The following is a 6,346-nucleotide window of genomic DNA, read 5'->3' on the forward strand; positions in this document are numbered from 1 at the left end:
CAGAAACACAGAGTTGGAGAGTGAGGGACTGAGGCAGAGTGGGAAAGGGAGAGAGAGAGAGACAGATGCACAGCAAGAAAGGGGATGAGAGAGAGAGAGAGAAATACACAGAGGGTTTGAGCGACACCAAGAGAAAGAATGGGGATGAGAGAGAAAGGGAACGTGAGAGAGAGAGATACAGAGAGAGTTAGAGAGACAGAGCGAGAGAGAGAATGAGGATGAGAGAAAGGGGATGAGATAGAGACAGCTGTACAGAGAGTTAGAGTGACAGAGAATGAGAGAGATACACAGAGAATGAGAGACACACACACACAGACAGGGAGAGTTAGAGAGACACAGAGAGCGAGGGAAAGAATGGGGATGAGAAAGATAGATATTCAGAGAGTTAAAAGAGAATGAGAGAGACACACACACACAGACGGAGAGATTTAGGGCGACAGAGAATGGGAGATACACAGACAGAGAGAATGAGAGAGAGATAGGGAGAGTTAGAGAGACACAGAGAGCGAGGGATAGAAAGAGAGAGAGCGAGAATGAGAGCGAGAGATAGGGAGAGTTGGAGAGACACAGAGAGCGAGGGATAGAAAGAGAGAGAGAATGAGAGAGAGAGTGACAGGGAGAGTTGGAGAGACACAGAGAGCGGGATAGAAAGAGAGAGAGAGAGAATGAGAGGGGGAGACAGGGAGAATTAGAGAGACACAGAGAGCGAGGGATAGAAAGAGAGAGAGAATGAGAGAGAGAGATAGGGAGAGTTAGAGAGACACAGAGAGCGAGGGATAGAAAGAGAGAGAGAATGAGAGAGAGAGTGACAGGGAGAGTTAGAGAGACACAGAGAGCGAGGGATAGAAAGAGAGAGAGAGAATGAGAGGGGGAGACAGGGGAGAGTTAGAGAGACACAGAGAGCGATGGATAGAAAGAGAGAGAGAGAATGAGAGAGATAGGGAGAGTTAGAGAGACACAGAGAGCGAGGGATAGAAAGAGAGAGAGAATGAGAGAGAGAGATAGGGAGAGTTGGAGAGACACAGAGAGCGAGGGATAGAAAGAGAGAGAGAGAATGAGAGAGAGAGATAGGGAGAGTTAGAGAGACACAGAGAGCGAGGGATAGAAAGAGAGAGAGAATGAGAGAGAGAGATAGGGAGAGTTGGAGAGACACAGAGAGCGAGGGAGAGAATGAGAGAGCGACAGGGAGAGTTAGAGAGACACAGAGAGCGAGGGAGAGAAAGAGAGAGAGAATGAGAGCGACAGGGAGAGTTAGAGAGACACAGAGAGCGAGGGAGAGAAAGAGAGAGAGAATGAGAGCGACAGGGAGAGTTAGAGAGACACAGAGCGAGGGAGAGAAAGAGAGAGAGAATGAGAGCGACAGGGAGAGTTAGAGAGACACAGAGCGAGGGAGAGAAAGAGAGAGAGAATGAGAGCGACAGGGAGAGTTAGAGAGACACAGAGAGCGAGGGAGAGAAAGAGAGAGAGAATGAGAGAGCGACAGGGAGAGTTAGAGAGACACAGAGAGCGAGGGAGAGAAAGAGAGAGAGAATGAGAGAGCGACAGGGAGAGTTAGAGAGACACAGAGAGCGAGGGACAGAATGAGGAACGAGAGAGACAGCGAGTGAGAGATCTCTGTGATCACTGGAAGCCCTGGGGTTCTGTTGAATGAGGCCCCTTGTCTGAATTTCCCCAATGTCACTCACCCCCACATGTACAACTGCCGGAAAGAGAAATCCAGGAGAGGCGGGGGTCCAAATAATAAAACTTCAAAAACAAACAGCCCAAATCCTCCGTGAAAACAAAACCTCTTCTTTGGCAGAACCAGGAGGCGAGGAGAGTATGGGGTGTGGTATTGCTAAATCCAGGAAAGGCTTTGAACAGCAAGGAGGGAAGAGAGTGAAAATATCAGGCTGAGAGGAAGAAGTCTTTATTATTCCTGGCTTTTTGTCCCCTCTGTCTCTCTCTCTCTCTTTCTCTTTCTCTCTCTCCAGACCTTCCAAGGCTCCAATAGCAGCTCCTTGCTCCCGGAGATGTGTGTTCCTGATCCTGGGGGAAAGAAACTGATTATTTCAAGCCAGAGAGGTGAATTTCAAAGTCTATTTCCCCTGGAGGGCGATGGAGAGGGGGGAACTGAAGCTCTGTCCTCTCTGTCCTCTCTCGTTCTCTCTCTCTCTCGGGAGATGCAATAAAAGGGAGGCAGGGCTGGGGAATAATGAGGGAGAGATCGGTCTCGATTTACCAAGAGATGCTTTCCTTGTCTTCTCCAGCTGTCGACTTTATTCCTCGCCTTCAGACACCAGAGTATCCCAGGCTGCCAGCGAGTGGCTTGCTGCTCCTCTGGGGAGCTGACTGGTTCGCCTCTGCTCGTCCACACAAAGATCTAGCAAAAAGTTTGTGTGTGTGTGTGTGGGGGGGAGGGAGAGGTTAATCTGTCTCTCCCCCTCACCCCCTCTCCAGTGCAGAAAGACAGAAGGGAGGATTTCACCTTTAAAGGGTTTTTTTTTCCCCCTGTGCAGCTCTCTCTCTCTCTCTCTCTCTCTGTCTCTGTCTGTCTGTCTGTGTTCGCCTTTCTTCTGCTCAAGCTGTGTGTGTGTGTGTCTCTCTCTCTCTCTCTCCCCCCACTGAGCCTTGCTCATGGTGTTGAATTACAGACACATCCACACACTGCTATTTACACAAGAGCCCAGAGGCCAATGTTCTGCTGGGTCCTAGTGCTCAAATCCTCCATTCGGCTGTTACAAGGGGGGGGGGGGGTGTTGCTGGTGAGACTGAAATAAAGGGAAAGTTTACATAGGAAATAGGAGCAGGAGTCGGCCATACTGCCTGCTGATCCTGATCCCCCAGGATCAAAGCCTGCTGCGCCATTTAATACGATCGCGGCTGATCCGATCATGGACTCAGCTCCATCCATCAGCGTCCCTGGGAATCGAGGAAGACTTGCCTCCACTCTAACGGTGAGTCCTCAGGTGGCTGAACAGTCCAATACGAGAACCACAGTCCCCTGTCACAGGTGGGACAGACAGTGGTTGAGGGAAGGGGAGGGTGGGACTGGTTTGCCGCACGCTCCTTCCGCTGCCTGCGCTTGCTTTCTGCACGCTCTCGGCGACGAGACTCGAGGTGCTCAGCGCCCTCCCGGATGCACTCCCTCCACTTGGGGCGGGACTGGTCTTTGGGCCCAGGGACTCCCAGGTGTCGGTGGGGGATGTTGCACTTTATCAGGGAGGGCTTTGAGGGTGTGTCCCTTGTAACGTTTCCTCTGCCCACCAAAGCAAGCACTCGACTGGGAACTCCCTATAAAATACTAGTTAGGCCACAGCTGGAGTACTGCGTGCACAGTTCTGGTCACCACATTACAGGACGGATGTGATTGCACTGGAGAGGGTACAGAGGAGATTTACCAGGATGTTGCACTGGAGAGGGTACAGAGGAGATTTACCAGGATGTTGCACTGGAGAGGGTACAGAGGAGATTTACCAGGATGTTGCACTGGAGAGGGTACAGAGGAGATTTACCAGGATGTTGCACTGGAGAGGGTACAGAGGAGATTTACCAGGATGTTGCACTAGAGAGGGTACAGAGGAGATTTACCAGGATGTTGCACTGGAGAGGGTACAGAGGAGATTTACCAGGATGTTGCACTGGAGAGGGTACAGAGGAGATTTACCAGGATGTTGCACTAGAGAGGGTACAGAGGAGATTTACCAGGATGTTGCACTGGAGAGGGTACAGAGGAGATTTACCAGGATGTTGCACTGGAGAGGGTACAGAGGAGATTTACCAGGATGTTGCCGGGACTGGAGAATTTTAGCGATGAGCAAAGATTGGATAGGCTGGGGTCTGTTTTCCTTGGAACAGAGGAGGCTGAGGGGAGACCTGATTGAGGTGTATAAAATGATGAGGGGCCTGGATAGAGTGGATAGGACGGACCTGTTTCCCTGGGCAGAGGGGTCAACAACCAGGGGGCAGAGATTGAAAGTAATTGGGGGGGGGTTTAGAGGGGATTTGAGGGGAAATGTCTTCACCCAGAGGGTGGTGGGGGTCTGGGGGGGAACTCATGGCCTGAAAGGGGGGTAGAGGCAGAAACCCTCACCACATTTGGATGTGCACCTGAAGTGCCGTAACCCACAGGGCTACGGACCCAGAGCGGGAAAGTGGGATTAGGCCGGGTAGCCTCTTGGTCGGCCGGCACAACACGGACACGATGGGCCGAATGGCCTCCTTTGGTGTCATAATTTTTCTCTGATTCTATTTTATTTCCAGCATTTGCAGTATTTTACTTTCGTAGTAAGTTTACGTCGGGTAGAATGTGGGAGGCCGGCCAGGAGCGCGTTGGAATAGTCAAGTCTGGAGGTAACAAAGGCACGGATGAGGGCTTCTGCAGTGGATGAGCTGAGGCAGGGGGCGGAGACGGGCGATGTTACGGAGGTGGGAAACAGGCGGTGAATTTTAAAATTCTCATCCTCGTTTTTAAATCCCTCCATGGCCTCTACCCTCCCTATCTCTGTAATCTCCTCCAGCCCCACAACCTCACTCCCCCACTGAGATTACATAGAATTACACGGGATATACGGCCCGGAAACAGGCCCTGTGGCCCAACCAGTCCATGCCGGCGTTCAAGCTCCACTCGAGTCTCCTCCCCTCTTTCCTCATCTAAATCTATCAGCATAACCCTCTATTCCCTTCTCCCTCATAGGCTGGTCCAGCCTCCCCTTAAACGCATCGATACTATTCACCTCAACCCCTCCCTGTGGCAGTGAGTTCCACATTCTCACCGCTCTCTGGGTAAAGAAGTTTCTCCTGAATTCCCCATTGGGTTTCCTGGTGTGTAAAATTAAAGCACACGGTATTGGGGGTAATGTGCTGACGTGGATAGAGAACTGGTTGGCAGACAGGAAGCAGAGAGTCGGGATAAATGGGTCCTTTTCAGAATGGCAGGCAGTGACTAGTGGGGTGCCGCAGGGCTCAGTGCTGGGACCCCAGCTATTTACAATATACATCAATGATTTAGACGAAGGAATTGAGTGTAATATCTCCAGGTTTGCAGATGACACTAAGCTGGGTGGCGGTGTGAGCTGTGAGGAGGATGCTAAGAGGCTGCAGGGTGACTTGGACAGGTTAGGTGAGTGGGCAAATGCATGGCAGATGCAGTATAATGTGGATAAATGTGAGGTTATCCACTTTGGGGGCAAAAACAGGAAGGCAGAATATTATCTGAATGGCGACAGATTAAGAAAAGGGGAGGTGCAACGAGACCTGGGTGTCATGGTACATCAGTCATTGAAGGTTGGCATGCAGGTACAGCAGGCGGTGAAGAAGGCAAATGATATGTTGGCCTTCATAGCGAGAGGATTTGAGTATAGGAGCAGGGAGGTCTTACTGCAGTTGTACAGGGCCTTGGTGAGGCCTCACCTGGAATATTGTGTTCAGTTTTGGTCTCCTAATCTGAGGAAGGACATTCTTGCTATTGAGGGAGTGCAGCGAAGGTTCACCAGACTGATTCCCGGGATGGCAGGACTGACATATGAAGACTGGATCGACTGGGCCTGTATTCACTGGAGTTTAGAAGAATGAGAGGGGATCTCATAGAAACATATAAAATTCTGACGGGACTGGACAGGTTAGATGCAGGAAGAATGTTCCCGATGTTGGGGAAGTCCAGAACCAGGGGACACAGTCTAAGGATAAGGGGTAAGCCATTTAGGACCGAGATGAGGAGAAACTTCTTCACTCAGAGAATTGTGAACCTGTGGAATTCCCTGCCGCAGAGAGTTGTTGAGGCCAGTTCATTGGATATATTCGAGAGGGAGTTAGGTGTGGCCCTTACGGCTAAAGGGACCGAGGGGTATGGAGAGAAAGCAGGAAAGGGGTACTGAGGGAATGATCAGCCATGATCATATTGAATGGTGATGCAGGCTCGAAGGGCTGAATGGCCTCCTCCTGCACCTATTTTCTATGTTTCTAACTTATCATCATCATCGGTGGTCCCTCGAATCCAGGATGACTAGCTTCCACGTCAAACAGTTCCCAGGTGTTACAATGAAGGACCTAATATTCCGGATCCCGAACTGCATCCTGAAGGGTGGAAGATGCCTGTGGGTGGATTGTTTTAACGTGGGGTGACCGTTGTACACCAGCCACCACACGGGGCTTGACAGAGCGAGGCCTGGGTCCAGGGGCAAGGGTTAACCAGGACGACTGGAGACCAAGCTCTGCTGCACGGGCCCAGCGCGCCCACATATCGCACACAGTGTGGGCTGGGCCCCGTGCTGCCCCCTGGGGCCCCTCGGCTCCCCTGGGTCCCCCCGGATCACGTCCCTCCACGATCTCTCGCCGCTCCTTCGCCCCGACCTCGCCGCTCCTGCTG

The sequence above is a fragment of the Pristiophorus japonicus genome, chromosome 23, assembly GCF_044704955.1.
Source record: "Pristiophorus japonicus isolate sPriJap1 chromosome 23, sPriJap1.hap1, whole genome shotgun sequence".
Taxonomy (NCBI): domain Eukaryota; kingdom Metazoa; phylum Chordata; class Chondrichthyes; family Pristiophoridae; genus Pristiophorus; species Pristiophorus japonicus.